Source organism: Pinus tabuliformis, chromosome 4_2 (genome assembly GCF_031772625.1).
Source record: "Pinus tabuliformis cultivar Carrire ecotype Pingquan chromosome 4_2, CPIR1, whole genome shotgun sequence".
NCBI classification, from domain to species: Eukaryota; Viridiplantae; Streptophyta; class Pinopsida; order Pinales; family Pinaceae; genus Pinus; species Pinus tabuliformis.
The window spans coordinates 907,314,097-907,335,490 of NC_142304.1; the positions used below are offsets into that span (position 1 = coordinate 907,314,097).

At 34.9% G+C, this 21,394-nt stretch overlaps 1 protein-coding gene across 1 annotated transcript in view; it reads left to right on the forward strand.

The window, feature by feature from the left end:
- The window catches only part of LOC149172619 (serine carboxypeptidase-like 20), a 382,145-nt gene that overhangs the window by 248,215 nt on the left and 112,536 nt on the right, over positions 1–21,394 (forward strand). The window lies entirely within an intron of this gene.

A 21,394-nucleotide genomic window follows, 5' to 3' on the forward strand; every position in this document is an offset into this window, starting at 1 on the left:
AGGAGAGGCATGAGATTTGAAATCATATTTTGATATATTGATAGAAAGGTGTAGTTTCTTATTTTGAATGTTCCATTAATCAATCTATAATAAGTTTGGAATTTCTAGGTGATATTTTTTTCCTTTGCCATTAAGATATTTAGAGAAAATAATTGTGGATAATTGTTTCACACTGTGTCTATATTTACACAGAATAAAAATTGGAGTATGAATTGTTTATAAAAATACAGCCTCCCATCCATCCTTTTGATGTGTCTCGTCACGCGGCTCTATTTTCAGTTTTACTTTACATATTTATTGCCTAGCATATTTATTTCTTTACATATTTATGCCGTAAGGCGTTTCCCTCTGAAATGAACTCTCCAAACTGTTGTCGTGTCAAAATATGTGCCATTCGATTTGGTTGTTAGACGATCAGGTAATCATTAACCGTTGATTTGAATTGAGCAATGCCAGGTGCGACGGTCCATACGAACCGTCAACCGTCTTTCACATGCTGCAGGCAATGATTGCAAAACTCATCGTATTCTATGCCTGCTGGGAGCAAAAGAGAGGCTCAGACTCTTCAAAGCTGATCTCCGCCAAGAGGGAAGCTTCCATGCTGTCGTTTAGGGTTGTGAGTACATTTTTCATTTGGCAACTACAATGGATTTCGCCATTGAAGCACAGGTATTTTTTAACAACCACCCGAATGCACTACTTCCGGAAACAATGAATTTATTACTGGATTTTGACCCCTTTTTTGGATATAAAATTTCCCTTTTAATGTACTTTTTCTTCAGACACAGATGAATGTTATCGAAGCTGAGGTGAATGGTACTCTTGATATTTTGAGGACTTGCAGTCAGGCAAAGTCTGTGAGGCGTGTAATTTACACATCATCCATAACTGCAACCTCGCCACTTAATGATGATGGTGAATTCAGGGATTGCCTCGATGAATCTTGCTGGACCCCAATCGATATCATGAGACATGAAAATCCTATTTTCTGGGTAAGTTCGCTGTTACTACACACTTCAAAGATTTGTATTAAAAGATCCGTAAGTTTATTTTAACTTCAAATATAATCAATCTAGATTTATTAGGGTTAGGGTCCAAAAGATCAAATTTATGAGTTGTAAAGTTGCATGCTCGTAATAGATTTAGAATTAGATAAATATAATCAATCTGGATTTATTAGGGTTAGGGTGCAGAGGATCAAATTTATGAGTTGTAAAATTGTATGCTCATAATAGATTTAGAATTAGATAAATGTAGATCGGTTTTAAAAAGTGATGAAATCCCAAATAATTTTCATATTCCACTGTAAAATGAGCTTCTTAACACAATCTCTTACCCAACACAATCATTATTTTGACTCGACCATAAAATGAGCTTCTCAACCATTATTTTGAAATTACTTTGAAATGCAAATCTCTTGATTTTCAGAAAAATGTAATTTACATTTTTATCTTGTCAAAACAATAAGGAGTAATGAATCACTTGATTTTAAGATGTATTATGTAGCAAAAACATTAGCAGAGCAAGAAACTCTTCAATATGGGTCAGAGGATCATGGTATTGAAGTAGTGACGATAGCTCCAGTTATAGTTGCAAGACCTTTTCTTACACCCACACTTTCGGCCAGCATTGAACAAGTGTTGCCATTCGTCACACGTATGGTATGCGTTCATTAGATATTTGATCTTATTTTTGTAAATTTTCATGGCTTGGTGTTTCTCTTATGGATTGTTTTATTTCTTTGAGTTTAGGTTGATTATGGATTCTCTGTATCTCATGGGTATAAGCATAGTTTTGTTTCATATCAATAAGATACATGAAATCTGAAATCAATATAAAAATGTTCATTTCATCTAATCTTATATTAAAGACGCATCTCTGTATCAATGTTGAACATTTTGATTCTCAGTATCCAATGGGTAAGACCATAATTTTGAGATCTACCATTAACAGAAAAATGCCCATTTTTCCTGTTCTTATATTAATGTTCACATCTCTCAGGCAACACTGAACATTTTGAATGGTTAAGGGAGCTTCATGATATCATGGGTTCCATTTTATTAGTCCACATTGAGGATGCTTGTAATGCTCACATATTCTTGATGGAGCATCCCTCTGCGAGAGGTCGATATATATGTTCAACAGTCCAAAGGTGAGAAATCTCTTCAGAGATGAGTTATTGCTTTGACTCACTCTTTCCAATAATCCATCTTTCACAATCTTAGAAATGAACTGTGTATGCAAATAGACACGCTTACAAAGATAGAATTAGATAGAAATGAGGGTGATGAATATGTAATATACAACCAATTAATAGGATTATCATTGCTATCATTGTTACAGTCACGCATAAGTCAATGTCATGCAATCAACGTTACTCTTACAGCATCAAAAAATCGTTAAGGATTTGTCACATAAGGTTTCTATCCTGCGTCAAGGTCTTTAGCTATTAGTGCTATTGGTGAAGCTTCAGACCTAGGATAACAACTTGAAGAAAAGAAACTGGTAGAGCCTCCTAATCTGAAGATAAATATCACAGATACCCAAAGAAAAGCTCGGTCTTCTCAAGTAATGGTGCTTCTGAGTTTGCTACTGAGGCATGACAACACAAAATTGTACATTGCTTCCTTTCTATTTTCTGAGGGGCAATGTACACTCTGAGTAGCCACTTGTGATATTAAAACAGTGAGCTCTGAGGTCAATATAATGCTCAGACTTATTGAGAAACAAGAGATGGAGATATTCAATAGAAAAAGATGGAGATGGGAGTTTCAATGGACAATCTGCTTCAAACAATTTCAGCTCATGGAATCAGGAATCGATTTCAATTATTATGCCTCTATATAATTCATTCTATGAAGAAGGATTAGTGGTAGAAGAACCTTGAAAAAAACCTCATTCCCCAGATTTTGGCAAAGATGATTAGATTTCAGAAATGACAAATCAAACATCCATAACCATCAGTGTTGTTAGATTTATCACCAGCAAAATCTAACACTGAAAATTCAAATTTACCAAAGAGTATTTCAGAGGAAAATCATTGTGATAATTGAGTAATATGGAGAACAACTACAGATCCGTGCTACCAACCTTTTTCTAGTGAAAATAATCTTGCAAGTTGAAACCCAACGACACCCTTTATGAAGAAACCAAAAATACTAGAAACCCTTGTCTTCTCGTCAGATCTACCAAAAGATTCATATAACCATAAGTAATTTCAATACTCTTCCACAAGAACCCTCAGCAAACATATCAGTCTTCAACAGTCCAAAGGTGAGAAATCTCTTCAAAGATGACTTATTGCTTTGGCTCACTGTTTCCAATAATCCATCTTTTACAATCTTAGCAATGAACTGTGTATATAACTAAAATCATACGTTATAATGTAAAATAGAGGTCATTTTGTGACAAACCAGTCGATCTGATAGTTCCAATAGCGATGAAAAAGTTGCGATCAATTTCCATAATATCATATTGAAAGTTATACTAAACGCTTCATAACAATGAATTGCTGATCTAATGGATCAAATAGTGAAAATTGAAATAAATCTGATGGTTGTTATTCCATATTGGAATAGAAGATGTGAGCACATTAACCCAAATATCTTGATCTAATAATCCAATGGTGAAAGGTGAAGAAATATCCAAGTTCCATAAGACATCAGAAATTAAGTAAAGTTTAAAAGCAAGTTACACTTTCACTAGATCTGATAGCTCTCATGACCCATGATTGAAGGTCTATATTCATAGCATATCGTAACATACATAGAACTTAAAGTCAACTTACACTTTTGATATTGAAGGGTTAGAGTGAGTTGAGATTGATGGTGAATATTCATATTAGGTTGTAACTTGCAGAGTTTTTAACCATACATTACATTCCAGTGAATCTAACAATGAATATCAATAATGGTGATTGAATTTTTAAATGGGTGGAGTTAATAGAATTATAACAAGTGGGTTCCACCCAATATTCCCACTATCTGTTATTAGGTCATTTTAAAGGTGGTAATTAATAGAATTTGTACTTACATTTACATTAATGGTTTAAAGTACATCATTTTAATTGTGGTAATTAGTAGAATTTATTATTAATGGTTTAATGTACATGTTATCACTGGGAATTTTACTGCGCTGTGTAAAGGAAAATCCAAAGGTAACATTGAATTAGTTTTTAGATTGGAAGTGGACCTTTTCAGCTTAGGGAGAGTTATCTCTCATAACTCAGTCACCCTGTGTCACCTCAGTAACTTGTTATTTAATCAGTATAATGGCTAGATATTATGTACGATAATATTTAAAATGTTGTAAGACAAAGTGAAATATCCATTGGGCATGGAGTTATGATAATTAGCAAGAAATCTAATGGATCCATTTAAAATGTTGTAGGACAGAGTGAAATATCCATTAGGCATGGAGTCATGATAATGAGCTTGAAATCTGATGGATCCTCCATTACCTGGGTAAGGATATTAGGGATATTAAGGGTTAAAATGTTGTATGACAGAGTGAAATATCCATTGAGGATGGAGTCATGATAATTAGCAAGAAATCTGATAGATCCTCCATTACCTGGCTATAGATATTAAAAGCAGGATAGATGAAACTTTCTTAGATTATCGGTGTAGTTGAAAGTTGAATGGGGATGATAGTCCACTATAGTAGAGAATCCAACGAGGATGAATTCAAAAGTAGCTTTAGAAGGAAATGAAAGTATTTGATTGTAAGAAAATAAAGCATCAATGAGAAATTCTAAAATATTTGCTTTCCAAAAATGAAAGTATTTGATTGTAAGAAAATAAGACATCAATGGTAAATTTCAAAATATTTACTTTCAATAAAAGATTGAAGATTACATATAAAATTAAATCACCTAGAAAGAAAAAAATTCAACATGAAGAAATAGATAGGAAAGTAGCATCTCAAGAATCTTTGGACCATAAAATCAAGAATTTTTGGTCCAATCAGATTCAATTTATCTCAAATTTACACAGTAATTTTTTCTCTCTGAAACCGAACCCTTTGTCCTTTCTTGCATCTGTTTTATAGAGATAATACATATGTTTTTTCATCTGTTTTATAGAGATATTACATATGTTTTTTCATCTATTTTATAGAGATATTATGTATGTTTCAGATCCAAAATTTATGGAAAAATATTAACTACGAAATATTCAACACAAAATTGTACATTGCTTCCTTTCTATTTTCTGAGGGGCAATGTACACTCTGAGTAGCCACTTGTGATATTAAAATAGTGAGCTCTGAGGTCAATATAATGCTCAAACTTATTGAGAAAAAAGAGCTGGAGATATTCAATAGAAAAAGATGGAGATGGGAGTTTCAATGGACAATTTGCTTCAAACAACTTCAACTCATGGAATTAGGAATCGATTTCAATTATTATGCCTTTATATAATTCATTCTCTAATGAAGGGTTCGTGGTAGAAGGACCTTGGAAAAAACCTCGTTCCTCAGATTTTGGCAAAGATGATTAGATTTTAGAAATGAAAAATCAAACACCTGTAACCATCAATGTTGTTAGATTTATCACCAGCAGAATCTAACACTGAAAATTCAAATTCACCAAAGAGTATTTCAGAGTAAAATCATTGTGATAATTGAGTAATATGGAGAACAACTACAGATCCGTGGTACCAGCATTTTTCCAAGGGAAATAACCTTGCAAATTGAAACCCAATGACACCCTCTATGAAGAAACCAAAAACACTAGAAACCCTTGTCTTCTCGTCAGATCTACCAAAATATTCGTATAACCGTAACTAATTTCAATACTCTTCCACAAGAATCCTCAGCAAACATATTAGTCTTCAACAGTCCAAAGGTGAGAAATCTCTTCAATGATGACTTATTGCTTTGGCTCACTGTTTCCAATAATCCATCTTTCACAATCTTAGAAATGAACTGTGTATGCAAATAGCCACGCTTACAAAGATAGAATTAGGTAGAAATGAGGGTGATGAATATGCAATATACAACCAATCAATAGGATGCTCATTGCTATCATTGTTACAGTCACGCATAAGTCAATGTCATGCAATCAGTGTTACTCTTACAACATCAACAAATCGTCAAGGATTTGTCACACAAGGTTTCTGTCCTATGTCAAGGTCTTTAGCTATTAGTGCTATTGGTGAAGCTTCAGACCTAGGATCACAACTTGAAGAGAAGAAACAGGTAGAGCCTCCTAATCTGAAGATAAATATCACAGATACCCAAAGAAAAGCTCGGTCTTCTCAAGTAATGGTGCTTCTGAGTTTGCTACTGAGGCATGACAACACAAAATTATGCATTGCTTCCTTTCTATTTTCTGAGGGGAAATTTACACTATGAGTAGCCACTTGTGATATTAAAACAGTGATCTCTGAGGTCAATATAATGCTCAGACTTATTGAGAAACAAGAGCTGGAGATATGCAATAGAAAAAGATGGAGATGGGAGTTTCAATGGACAATCTGCTTCAAACAATTTCAGCTCACGGAATCAGGAATCGATTTCAATTATTATGCCTCTATATAATTCATTCTCTGATGAAGGATTCGTGGTAGAAGGACCTTGAAAAAAACTCGTTCCTAAGATTTTGGCAAAGATGATTAGATTTCAGAAATGACAAATCAAACATCCATAACCATCAGTGTTGTTAGATTTATCACCAGCAAAATCTAACACTGAAAATTCAAATTCACCAAAGAGTATTTCAGACGAAAATCATCGTGATGATTGAGTAATATGGAGAAAAACTACAGATCCATGCTACGAGCATTTTTCCAGGGAAAATAATCTTGCAAATTGAAACCCAACGACACCCTTTATGAAGAAACCAAAAATACTAGAAACCCTTGTCTTCTCGTAAGATCTACCAAAAGATTCATATAATCGTAAGTAATTTCAATACTCTTCCACAAGAACCCTCAACAAACATATCGGTCTTCCGCAGTCCAAAGGTGAGAAATCTCTTCAGAGATGACTTATTGCTTTGGCTCATTATTTCCAATAATCCATCTTCTACAATCTTAGAAATGAACTGTGTATGCAAATAACCACACTTACAAAGATAGAATTAGATAGAAATGATGGTGATGAATATGCAAAGATGTGGTTGAGTCAATGATTGCAGACTTAGAGGTTTGCTTTATTTCTGGATGAAGTTTGGAGAGATGGTTCCCAGTTGATGGAAGAAATTTGGTTTGTTGCTGCTAACCCACCACTCCAACTCGAGACTTGTTGTAAGTTCAAGGAATCGCAAAGTCTTGTCAGAAATTGGAGTTGCGGAGACATCTATAATAAGAATGGGGGATTTGGTAGAAGAGGAAAACTCGCAGCTATTTTTTATTCATCCTTTTCAAATTCCATGATTCAGTTGGGGCTTACTCACGAGGTTCTTCTTCGGTTGTCCACACTCAGAGAAAGTGTTCAACCTTCAGCCAGTTCTTTGTTCTTGATTGGCATATCTGATTACAAGTTATTTTCTCACTGATATACAACCAATCAATAGGATGCTCATGTCTTTCACAACCATTAATTAATTTTTGTGAATAAAAGGTGACTTTAGAAATAAATAAATTAAAATTGAAACTAAATTACTATGATTTTAAAGTAAATTCAAATTAACTCACATGCACAATTTATAGTTTTCTTCCTACCTCTCCTCTCCTTTGGCTATAGCTTTCCCATTGAGCAACTTCGTAGCTTCATAGTCATGAACAACAATTTATATGCAATATTAATTCAATAATTAATAAAAAATAGTGTAAGGCACCCTAAATCAATTTCATTTCTACTACATCTCTACATTTCATTTAGATTTGCCCATTCCATGTCCTGATTGTTCCTCAATTTATGCCTTACGGTGTTTCCTTTGCAACATTTGGTGCAAATGCTAGTTGTATGCTTATATTATGACACAAGTGGGTGGTGAATCTACCTTGTAAGGGAAAATTATGAATATAGTAAAATTAGAAAGGCCATGAAAAATGTTGTTATGATGACACCATAATCCTATTATTTCCATAAGTTAAGGTAAGAATCTATAATATAACACTCTTCTTGTATCTCATATCCTTAGCAAGATGTATGACGTAAGGGAATTTTTAGAAGAGAAAGGGATGCTTGAGAAGTGTGCACATTGTTGAGGAAGAGGAAAATTAAATGAATATGTTGTTAGAATTTCATGTGGTATGATTTTTGAGATCCATAAGGGTGTGGTAGGAGGGATAGTGAGCTAATATTTTTCCCATGGTAGACATTGTGAAGTAAAGAAATATTCATACAACTAAATATTTGGTTAAAATTGTATACAAATTTATATAGAATAAATATACATATTTCGTATGTTGTGGAGTTGAACATTACTATGAAATGAATAACTATTGCATACAAATTTCTATAATATGCATATATACTTTTTTGTATGGTTGTTCTAGGAGTAGTTAAAGAATGAAGACATGGTTCTATTATTGGAAAGAACAACAAGGATAATTTTATTCCAAGGGGGCAGATGTAATAATCTATGAGCATGAACATACAAATAATGTGGTAAATGGTAAATTGGTTTACATTTGATCGATTTGGAATTTATATAAAATAATAATAACAAAACTAAAATGTATACTTGGGGTTATATCTTCCCAGAAGCACCAAGGGGTTGGTAAAAAAATGAGAGGGGAAATATGGGTTCTTAGTAAAATCATATTTCATGAGGGTGTCTACCTGGTATAGTCTTCATATTTATTTATATCATATACCTTAATTTCCCAAGATTTACAAATGGGCCTGTGATCTCCATGGAATTCATAAATTCATGCAAGCGTGGGAATGGGGTTTAGTTTAGATTTGGGAAAATTAATTCACTCATGTTCTTGTTGGGGGGAAACTATATAGGAGGTTTCCATTTATATATGGTGAGAGTCCATGTGCATATGTTGAGAGAGCTCCTAGTAGGTTGCGACGCTAATAAAGTAAATCATAGGGTAGATTGCCACCATGCTAGTATGTTATGAAACCATTCACATATTCCAAGATGCTATGAGTATGCTATATGTTAGTGATGATATTGAATTTTCCCTAGAATTATGTTGTTTCCATGTGTAGTTATTATTCTTTTGTGAGGAAAATAATGTTTATGGGTGTTTGTAATTACTACAATTCAGATTTCCTAGCTTCGAGCATTAGATATTTTGTTGGCCAACTTGCGATGTAGCACTGGAGTGAAATGGTATTTCTTGAGGGGGTATATAATAGTGAGGGGATTGAATCTGTTTTCTATGTAAGGATAAGAGAGAAAGAGAGGTTGGAAAGGGAGAATGTTCTAAAGTCAATGGGTTGAATGTGCCTTTCTTAGCTATCTATGCTATTATAAACATGTGTTAAGAAGAGAATCCCAAGGATTTAATAATTGATTGGATTGATTGAGGAAACCATAGACTTATCTAGTAAATACCCCTTTTTCCTTTCATTACCTATAATAAGGGATGACATATACTTGATTTTGTGCATATAAGTAGGTGGAAAAACTCTCGCATGAAAATGTTTACCAAAGTTTAGTTGATTCTACCTAAACTATTGATTTTTCTTACTTATATTATGAATATTAATGCTTATAATGAGTGTTTTGTTCATGATTATGTGCTTACTCTTGAATTTTCAAGTTTGGAAGTGGACGTTAGGGATCAATAGTGCATGCTAAGTTTCTTGGTAGTGATTTATATGTATATTTTGGAGGTTATCATGGCCATATATTTTAATGTAGAGGATTTAACTTACTTCTATATTATATATTACTTTATAGACACGTTAGTTTAAGATACTTATTATTGTGGGTATGCCGAAAGGAACCATAATAATGCAGAGAATGTAGTTATATGTATGTGAAAGAATTGTATATAAATATGCTTTTTGATGTGAACCACAACAATTTGATATTCATTAACAAAAAGAGAATTACTTAGCTCTCACATCTGATAGGGGAGTAAATTTCTCCTAGCTACAACATATAATAATGGATAATTTTCTGCAAGCCTAGACATGGGAGTAAATTTCTCCTAGCTACAACATATAATAATGGATCATTTTCTACACGCCTAGACATGGGAGTAAATTTCTCCTAGCTACAACATATAATAATAGATCATTTTCTGCAAGCCTGGACATGGGAGTAAATTTATCCTCGCTACAACATATAATAATGAATCACTTTCTGCAAGCCTAAATAACATCATAAAAAAAAATGTTTAGATTGTGTCCCTTGCAACTCAGAGCTAGAGGAAAGTCCAATACACCATAACATCCATGTTTCCATTAACCATTTTGCACATAGAAGTGTTATCCAAAAACATATCCCTTACAGCCAAGAGCCAAAGACATCTCCAATACACCATAACATTTATATTTCCATGAACCAATTGGAAGATGTAAGTATTACCAACAAACATTAAACCAAAGTACCATGTATGACAAGCGTGCAGAGACATAATTGTAACACATAGGAAATAGAAGGCACAACTTGATATACCAAATTCACACCAACCACTAGTAGTGTAACCATCCCATAGAAATCATGTGCACACAGGAGGCTCCAATTTTTTATTAACATGAAGAAATAAAAAACATTATAAAATCCAAAGAACATAGAAAAACTAGGAATGAAACACAGTGGCATTGTAACATATAAGATCCATACAAATTTGAAGTATAAGGATCACATGCATAACACCAACTAGTATCATAGATGAGATCCAAATCGTGCTCACACCAAAAATATTAATTTCCATGAAGTCCACAAAAACCTCCTTATACCCAACAAATCCCATGTTGTGAGAAACATGAAAACCATCTACAACACTCTAACACAATTTTCAAAAAGGTAATGAAAACACTTGAGACCAATTTCTAATCTTGATAATATGAAATGATAGTGAGGTCTTGAGCACTCTCAACCAACAAATCAGTAGGATCATCAAGGGGATTTGTAAGATCACCAAATGTTCAATCCAACACTATAAAACTTTCCACGTGAGAGAGTGTAGAATCCACATTATCTAGAGAATTTTTCTTTTTCTTTTTTTAAGATGGGTTTAATGTCCTCCAACCCAAAGAACACATTATAAGTTTCAACTTGCTTGTCTTTAATAATTAAGTGCAAAAGTGTATGCATTTCTTGATGCAAAGACAAAGAGTATAGGAAATGGAGACACCTTTTCTAGAATCTATGGATCAGTAACCCCTTTCACATATTCACTTAGCACCTATGAATCTGAATGATAAGAGCGTTCCCCTATTTCTTCAGACTCCAACAAAAGAATTTATTTCCTCACATTAAGAGGAACAACTAAAATAATGTTCCAATGAGTCATAGGAAAAATGAAGAATTCTTTTGAATATTAGATTACCTACACCACCCCTCCTGCTCATCATTCTCTTGCGAGGAGGCATGTTAACTGTGGCAAGTGAGTAGTGAAGACAACTACAAGAACCTTGACAAACAAGAAAACAAAATGAACAACAACCCTTGAACCCCTAACCGAAAAGATAACAAATCATCCCACAATTTCCCACACCCACACTAACAACTATAGAAATTTTGGGGTCCACAACACATAACCTCCTCAACAAAGTGACAACTAGAATAACTAAAAGGAATTTCACTAGAATTAACAGAAATAAGCCCCAATACATAAACTCAAAGTATTCTAGAAACATAAACATGATACGACGAAACAAATCCCTTCAGATATACCACACTTTAACTAACATAACGATAATCTTCCCAAATTCAAAAACACAAACATAGGGATAACCTTCCCAAATTCAAAGACATAAACATAGCGATAACCTTCCCAAATTCAAAGACACTAACGATGTTATCAAAAAGCAAAAACAATAGTTATAGAAGGAGACAAAATTCCTCAACACTCACTAGCAGACTGTCCCCAGAGAAAGAAATTGAAAGTATAGACGTAAGCTCAGCAATAAAATCGATAAACCAAGAAAAAAAAACCTCAAATGAGGTCAGGTAAAGGAGGCTCCTCACCTCCAGTCCCACGCTGCACTTACCTAAGCCATCCCACAACCTTTACTCTGCATTTATAATGACGAGACCTTATGTTCGAGATCCAATTGCCATCAACGATTCTTTACCATGCAATAACTAAATTAGGACATTTGTGAATTGGGAAGGTCTTACAAAGAAGAACTAATTGTATACTTTAAGTGCATATTGAATGATGTTGCAATTTTCCATGTATTAGCTTTATTATTCAATGTATAAGAAGAAATATATTTTAAGCAATAAGATGGTTGAATATGCTCATTGGTTGTAGAATAATTATTTATGGACAATGTATTTTCATTATAAAATTGTTATTTTCTGTAAATTATATGTAGAGATTGTTGGTTACCATTCCATTATATAATTTTGTGCATTACATTATGGTATTTGACAAAGTCATTGGGTTGAATTTGGTGGTTTTATAAGATACCCCATATCCTTAGTAGAACATAAAGGATATGCGGCACGTTAAAATAAAACAAAATAAAGTTATGAAAAGATAAAGAAAAATATATTCCAAAAGAAGTTAAGACAAATTTTCATTAATGATCGAAGTACATTTCAACTTGACAAAAAAGTCTATAAATAAAGAACAAAAACATAATAAAGATATAAAATTCATTTAATAAGAATTCAAATAATTTAAAACAATTAATACAATATTATAGGAAACCAAAAATTTATAAACTGGAAGAAAATTATAATCCGTAATTAGCTATAAATAAAATTAATATTTTTTATAAATTAAATGAATAGAAGAAAAAATATATTTTGTATAGGAATTGAACTTTAATAAAAACAATATAAATGACAAAAATCTAATTATTAGAAAAATAAATTAACAAAGTTACTTAAAAAAGAAAACAAAAATTAAAATAAAATAAAATAAATAAACTAACAAAAAGAATTCAAAACAAAAAAATAATAATAAAAAGAAAAAAACATCTTAATAACTTACAAGACATTATTTGTATTTATAAACATGATAAAAGACAAAGAAAACACAAGATGAAGGAAGAGAAAATAGAGTTATAAACATGCTCTACAAAACATACATGCTATACAAAATATAAATCATTTACTGTTTTTTTTAACACTTTATTTGTATTTATAAATATGATGAAAGACAGAAAAACTTGATGAAGGAAAAAAACAAGATGAAGGAAAAAGATAATAGAGTTATAAATATACTATACAAGATATACATCATTTACTGAAAAAAATAATCAATACCTTATTTGTATTTGTATTTTAGAAAGGAAAAAACAAAATGAAGGAATGAGAAAATGGAATTATAAACATGTTGAACAAAACATACCTCATTTACTGAAAAGTGAATTAATAGAAATTAAAAGAGTAAGAGAATTTGCTAAGTTTACTTTATTCCCTTATCATGTATTTATAGAAAACATATAAGAAAGTGTCTAAACATTTAGGACATTTACAGGAAAATAGAGATGGTATAAGAGAGTTAGTTAACCCACAAGTACAACCAATTCATGAAAGGGAACGAGCAATTACAATATTAAAGTTTAGTTGTAATAGAAAGATTTTTATAATCATTACTTTGTTAGTTTGTTTTTGTTTTTTATTTTTATCTTCTAAATTCTTAGATAATCCATTTAGAACAAACGAGGATTTACAAATGGAAGAGATGTAATAAACGGAATACCTCCCTCAAAGTGTTTTTGCAGAAAGATTTAATTAGATGTTTGATAAATATTAAGTTTAATTCTTATACGTTAAAGAAGAGCCTCGCCTCCTGTTACTTGAGAGAAATCATATCAACTGATCAACATAAAGTTAATGAATTTTCTAAACTCGCTTACATATATCAAGTTTCAACCATTTACAACATTTATAATAAAGCAAAGGATAAAACAAAGGATAAGAGGCGGTGGTTAATCTCACAGCCACAACCATTTCATGATATCATGAATGAGAACAACCAACTAGAACCCTAAAGTCATTGCTTTGGATTTTTTTTAAAGAATTGTAACTTTTTGAACCATCCTTTTCATGATGAACAATTTACTATAAATATAATAATATAACATTAACTTTGAAGTTACTATAGTTTTAATAAAATGAATAGAGAAGCAAAGTAATTTGTTTTTTGTTTTGTGGCTTATAATGTATTCATTGAAAACATGTAAATTAATGTCTTAACCATTTACCACACTTATAATAAAATAGAGATGATATAAAACAAGGTATTTAACTTAAGTAACATAAATAACAATTCATTATATTTTGAAAAATAATAATAAATTGGATATATAAAATTTAACTAATAGTTAGAAAAATATTTAACTATAGTTTCTTTTTTGCTTTTTTACTAAGGCAAGAGCGGATTCTTTTTATTCCATTAAAAAGAGAAATAGTGTACAATAAGCGATTTCGGTGGTGGGGCTCACCAAAAGGACACAAGAGGACAAAGTAAACCAGCAGTCCAAAACTCACTGTTGGATTCTAAGCTAAAGATCTATCGGATGAAAAGCATATCAGGTGGCTAGCTAGATCAACCTTTAACCAACACATCGGACCCGATGAACCCTGTAAACCATAATTTATAATCGTATCAGGTCCATTTTTGGCATAACCGGCTATCACTTTTGCCGCCCGAAATCCACCATTTGCACAAGATTCCCATGAGGTCATGCAAATAGCTCGGATTATAACCATTGTACCAGCCCCCCAATATGCACGTTCCATCCTGGACATTGAATGCCCTCGTTTGATCCAACGGTTAGGGATCATATCACGTAGACTAAATGCACCGAAAGTTAGTGCACAATGAGGGTGATATTTCCTCCCCACCTAAAGCCATGTGTCGCGTGGTGAATGGAATCGCTTCTGATTGTGAAAAACTGCTTCGAGCCTAAAGAGCTTGCGATATACCGGAAACCACCCCATGGGCAGTAAAGCGATCTCAGTAATACACACGGGGGTTTTGTGACTCCCGAGAGAGTCTGAATTCTGATGCAAGGGCCAAAGAAAGATGAAGAACCCTCCTTCTGGCCATCCCTCTGAGACTGCTCATTTGCTATTAAGGAGATCATTATAGACCTGCAATCTAAAAAGGACCTCACATAAGTCAAAACAATTCATAATGACGCCAGATCAACGAGACCCCGTCTATGTCGCTCTACTTCGGAAATTCTAACTCTTGAATTTTCCTGATGCTACTGTCGATCGCTGATGGCCCTCGATGAGCATCCCTCCTTCATCCTGTCATCCGTTATCTTCTCCCACCAGCAGCACTAGTCAGTATGCTTATTTCGTACTCCCTCATTTGCATGCCGGTCCGTCACATTGTTGGCTTCCCTGCAAACATGCACCAACCTAAGAGTTCTCAGCCTTTGTAGGTGTCCTTGGATTCTTTGGTAGACTTGCAGAAGCCTCCAGTGTTCTGAGATTCTCTGAGGAGTAGCGCCAGCATTTATCCTCTTCACTATTGATGACTAATTCCAAGTCAGCCTCAACGATGACATTGTGAATGTTGTGCTTGAGTAGTATTTCCAGGCATGATTCCATCGCCATGAGCTCAGCCATATTGTTGGTTGTTGTTCCTAGATAACTGTGAAAGATGAATTGCATGTTCCCGTCTTCATTTCTCAAGACCCCTCCATAACGAGCCTCTCCCAGATTCCCTTTTGAAGCCCCGTGTATGTTGAATTTTAAAAATCCATGAGACCGGGCTTGCTAAGAAGACTTGTCTGTTGAGGTCTTCTTGTTAATGTACATAGAACCCTGAGGGGGAAGAACCTTGAGCTCTAACCTCTCCAAATTTCTAGCCTCTCTTTGACTGATGGGTTTGCCAGTAGCTACACTTCCTGGGACATGAACAGTCTCTTTCAGTTGTTTAAGGATTATCTTGAGGATGTTTCTCACCACACTCATTTTCTCCTTGAAAATCCTATTATTGTGCTCCTTCGAGACATTCCAGATTATAAATCCTGGGGTCAGCATCCAGGCGGAGTTAATGATCTCATTGTCCGAAAAAAATTTCCTCCAATTCTTCAACGTAGTAGTGATGTCATTAACATTTTTGTCTGTCTCCTCAAAGACTTCACCAACCCAATTCCAGAGTGTTGTGGTGAAAGTGAATCTATTCAGTAGATGATTTGTAGTTTCTTCATGTTGTCTACATAAATGACATCTTGAGGGGCCGACAAAGCCTCTTTTTCTTAGGTTATCCCATGTCAGCATCTTGCCCTGTTGAACCAGCCATTTAAATAGTTTTACTTTCATCCAGTGAGGATTTTCCCAAATTTCATTCCACATCTTATCAGTATTTGGAAAGTTGAGCCTTGCATCTATTCTTTTGGCTTCCTTGAGGTTGAAGAGACATGTCTTGTTCTTTCCCCATCTTATTTGATCATTCAAGTTTGAGTTCAAGATTTGTCTCTTGTCTAAAAGACCTTGAAGGGCTATAGCTTGAGTATGCAACATGCCCATTCCACTGTAATCTGGAAGTTTCCAAGTTCTGCATTTCTTATCATTCCTTGCTTGGTCCCAATAGTCACTTACCCACCTTAGTCCTTTGTTGATGGTATCGGTGTGAATGTTTGTTAATTCTTCACTTCGTAAATTGTTCTCCTGCTGCCAATTGTCCTCACAGAACTAAGCTAGGTTCCCATTTTTGATCTCCCAGAAACTATGGTTTTGGACTAGGGCCCTGTTCTCCCATGCCCTATTTCAAATTATAGAACCTTTTACTTGTCCTGTCATTCTAATGAGATTTTCCTCCTGCCATTCGCTAGCATATTTCTGTTTCCAGAGTTTTTCCCAAGGGTCTTGTATTTGGTTCAGCCATCTCCACCATATTTTGGTGCCACGAACTCTATTTAGAATTCATGGGTCATGAAGAACCAAGACACCATAGGTCTTAGGTTTGTAAACTTTGTCCCATGCCACAAGGGCCCATTTATTCTTTTCTTCACCTTTTCCCCATAGAAAGTCTCTCTAAATGTTTCTTATATTGGTCATTACACCGGCTGGTGCTGGAATAGGAGATAGCATATAGATAGGGATACTTTGGAGGACAAACTTAGCGAGAATGAGTCTCCCTACTAGATTTAGAGCTCTGTTTGTCCATTTGCTCATCTTATCTTTTAGCTTATTAAGGATAGGCTTCCTTGTGAAGCGGTTTGTCACTGAGAGGAACTTCCAGGTACTTCATAGGTAGTGACTCCCTTTGAAAGCCCAAAATTCTGGAAAGATTTCTTTGAATTGAAATATCTGTATTGAAAAAGAAAATCTTTCATTTAGTGAGACATACCTCTGTGCCTGTTGCCCTAGTAAACTCACTCAGAATCTGTTTGAATGCTTTGGCTTCCTTAGCAGTGGGTGTTCATTGAAGCATAGTGTCATCCACAAATTGCTGATGTGTCACCGTGTCCCCACCTTGAGTGAGTCGCAAACCCTAAATTTTCCCTTCCTCCTTAGTTGCTCTAATAGCTCTTCCTAGCCCTTCTATCATTAGAATGAAGAGGAAGGGAGAAAGATGATCTCCTTGCTTGAGACCTCTAGAAGGCTTGAAGGTTTTGGAAGGAGCACCATTGAGAACAATTGAACAGCTAGCAGTGGTGACTAGCGCCATAACCCATTCGATCCAATTGTGATCAAAGCCATAGGCTTTTAAAATTGCTCTTATGTACGACCAGCTAAGTTTGTCATAGGCATTAGCTATGACCAGTTGCATTATCATTCCTGCCTGTTTGTTGCTGATAAGTGAATGAACCGTTTCATGTGCTTGGATTATATTATCTAGAATTTGTCTTCCTTCCACATAGCCTGTTTGTTCCTCTGACACTAGGGTTGGCAGGAGAGGTTTGAGACGGTTGGCAATGACTTTGGATATAATTTTGTATATCATATTGCATAATGCTATAGGTCGAAATATGTCTGGAGAGGTGGCCTTCTCCTATTTGGGTATTAAGTCTATGAAAGATTCATTGAGCGCCTTTAAGACTTTCTTAAATCTACTAGAGTCTTCCACAACCTCCAGGATGTCTTGTTTCACTATTCTCCAACAAGCTTTGAAAAATTCCACATTAGAGCTATCCGGGCCTGGTGCTTTCCCATTTTGCATCACTTTCACGACTTCCTCAATTTCTTCCTCTGTAACTGGTCTATTGAGATTGAAATTATCTACTCTAGTAACCAATTTAGGGATGTACTCAGTGAATTTCTCCGCAAATTGTTGTCTATCTTCCGAGGTTTCCTCAGAAATTTTCTAAAAATGCTGGAGTAGAACCTTCTCCATATCTTCATAAGTGTTTCTCTCTATACCATGCTGATCTGTAAGTTTCACAATTCTATTGTTGTTTCTGTGAGCTATGGTGGATCTATGAAAGAATTTGGTGTTTCTCTCTCGTTCTCTAATCCATTGTACTCTGGATTTTTGTCTCTAGAGTATTTCCTCTTGAAGGCATCTGTTGTCCCACTCCTGTTGGAGTGACTCTGCCATCTCTTTCCTTTCATCTGTATAGCCTTCTGTGATAAGAATCTGGTTTATTTCCTTTAGTTTCTTTTCCACCTCTCCTTTAGCTTTGAAGATATTACCAAATTCCTTTTTATTCCACTCTTTGAGTCTGCCTTTAATGTGTTTGAGCCTGCAGTGAAGAAGGAACATCTTTGTGCCTTGAAGGTGAAGCTCTTCCTTCCACCATTTTTCAATGTTTGTGAGGAAATCTGAATGTGTGAGCCACGCATTCTCAAACCTGAAGGGGGTGTTTCTTGGTTTGCCAATAAGAGAAGCTTCCAATTGGATAGGCCAGTGATATGAACCTCCAAAGGGTAGTATGAGTGCAGTAATGTTGCTTCCCCTGAGAATAAGTTCCTCTGAAACTATAAATCTATCCAATTTTGAGGCCACTTGGGTAGAGCCCCCTCTTTTGTTATTCCAAGTGAAGATTCCATTTCTTGTTTCCATATCAACCAATTTCATATTGTTGATGAAGTTCTGGAAGGCAATTGAGTCTCTACCAAGTATTCTTGTTCCTCCTTTCTTCTCCATGAGTGATTTTGTTATGTTAAAATCCCCTCCAAGAATCTAGGGTATAGCTGGGTATCTCTTTTTCATATCCTCCAGTGTTGTGAGGAGTCGAAGTTTGTCCTCCATTGGTTGTGGACCATAGACATTGGTGATCATGTAACATTGTGTGTCACCCACCGGTTGGAAAATCAGAGAAAGGTGATGTCCAGATGCCTCCGCATCAATCACACCAAATTTCTGTGGATCCTAGAGAGTGAGAATACCACCAATAGATTTATTTGGCTTAACTTCAAGGTATTCATATCTATTGACCCATTTGCTATGTTTTTCACGGATCCTCTCCACTGAGAATTTTGTTTCCTGTATTAATACTATGTCAGGTTTTTCCTCTTCAATCCTTTTACCGAGATTCCTCTCTTTTCTTCTACTCCCTAGTCCTCTAATGTTCCAGGTTGTGATCTTCATTGAGGTGGGGTTATGAAGGAGTAACTAGAAAGGTCTTTCATCCTTCCTGAATCAATGATGAGTTTTCCACACTCCAGTAGTAGTTCTTTCTGTCTTTTTCTTCCCCTCCTCTTGCGTGGATTTTTTGTTAGTTTTCATGTTATTAATCCTATTGAGGAAGTCCCTTTGTTTTTCTGGTTGTCATGCCCTATTTTGACTCCTATAGCTGATTGGTGTGGCTTGTTAAGGAATATCTATTGGAATTTGTCCACGTCCTCCTAAGGGATGTAGTTTATTCCTAGGTTGCCTCCCTCTTCTAGAAACTTTTCCAGCTCTAGGTTCTCCCTTTCCAGGATCTCCTGTAAATCTTGATCCTCTGTACCACTTTCATTTTGAGTCATTTCCTGGTCTTTTTCTCCTTCCATGGTGCTCAAAGGGTCCGTTGTGTGTTCATTCTAATCCTGAGTGTACTCCATGCTGGTCTCTTTTTCTTTCCCCCTCTCTGTCTGATTCTCTGTACTCTCTTTATCCCCTCCCTCAGCTTCTTTTTCTCCTAAGATCTCAAAACTGTTGAAACTTTTTGTTTTGTCATTCACACTAGGGTTCTTCTCTGTCTTCCTTCCTCCTCCTTTTCCTTTTCCTCCTACTTTGGTGAAACCTGTCTCGTCTTTTCCTTTGTTGGTGTTTAGGTTTTCCTCCCTACTATTAAGAGGACAGTCTCTCGAGAGATGTCCATGCTCATGACATTTGTGACATCTAAACGGGATATGTTCATTCCTCGTCATAGACTTCCAGAATGACCTCATCTGGAAGGGCTCGTGATAGGTCCATATCCACACGTATACGAGCATAGGATGTATATTTTCCCCTTAGAGTTGCCTCTGAAATTTTTAAGAAATGACCTAATTTATTGCCTATAGCTTTTAAAGACTCTGGCATCGAGTAATCTAAGGGTAAGGAATATAGTCTAATCCATACCGGTACTGAGGTGAAGGTTTCTCGTTCTGGCACAAAATTCATTGTCCATGGTTGCATATAGAGACCAGAAGCTGCAAAGAAGTATGGCCCTCCTTAAAAAAAAATTTCTATGTCTTCCATGTTCATAAACAGCACAGTGAGAAAACCTTTGGATCCAAGATGGATATTTAACTCCTTTGGTTTCGAGTTGTATTTTATCTAGGTGTACAATGCTTTCTGTGATGGCCAGATTCCCATAAATTTGCATATGATGGCATAGTTAGCCATGTGATCCTTGTGCGCTTGCACAGATGGATCGTTTAGAATAACCCAATGTTTAGTTATGGTCTTGGGTTTACAGGGCCCCATCTTAGTTCTCTTCTCTCATCCTTGACCTCTATCTTCCTCTTTGTCCCCCTCACAATCTTCTTCGTGGGCCACTTGTTCTACATTGGTTTTGCTGCCTTTCGCCTTATGCGTATCTGTGTTTTTTGTCTTGACCTCCAAGCGCTGTAGAGGTTTGTTCTTTTTCCTTTCTCTTCCTCTGTTTGTTACCATATAATTGTAAGAGGGAGTGGAGCTCCCTCCTCCGTGTGTCTCCATGGAAGCTTGGTACCCGTGTTAAACCCTAGAACGAGAGCTCGAATTCGCCGCCTCCCAGATATATTTAACTATAGTTATATTGTTATTATTTTTTAATTATAATATTTTAGTTATATTGTTTTTATTTTTTAATTATAATGTTTTAAGTAATTTTTTGCACGATGAAGAAAGATGGGAAATTAGGAAATGCAATAAAAGGAATATTAGATTTAGCTAAATATATTATATATTAAACCTATTTTATATAAATTAAATGATATTCATGTATTTGTTGAGTAATCATGCCAATTGATCTATTAAGTTAGGAAGTTATAATTTTT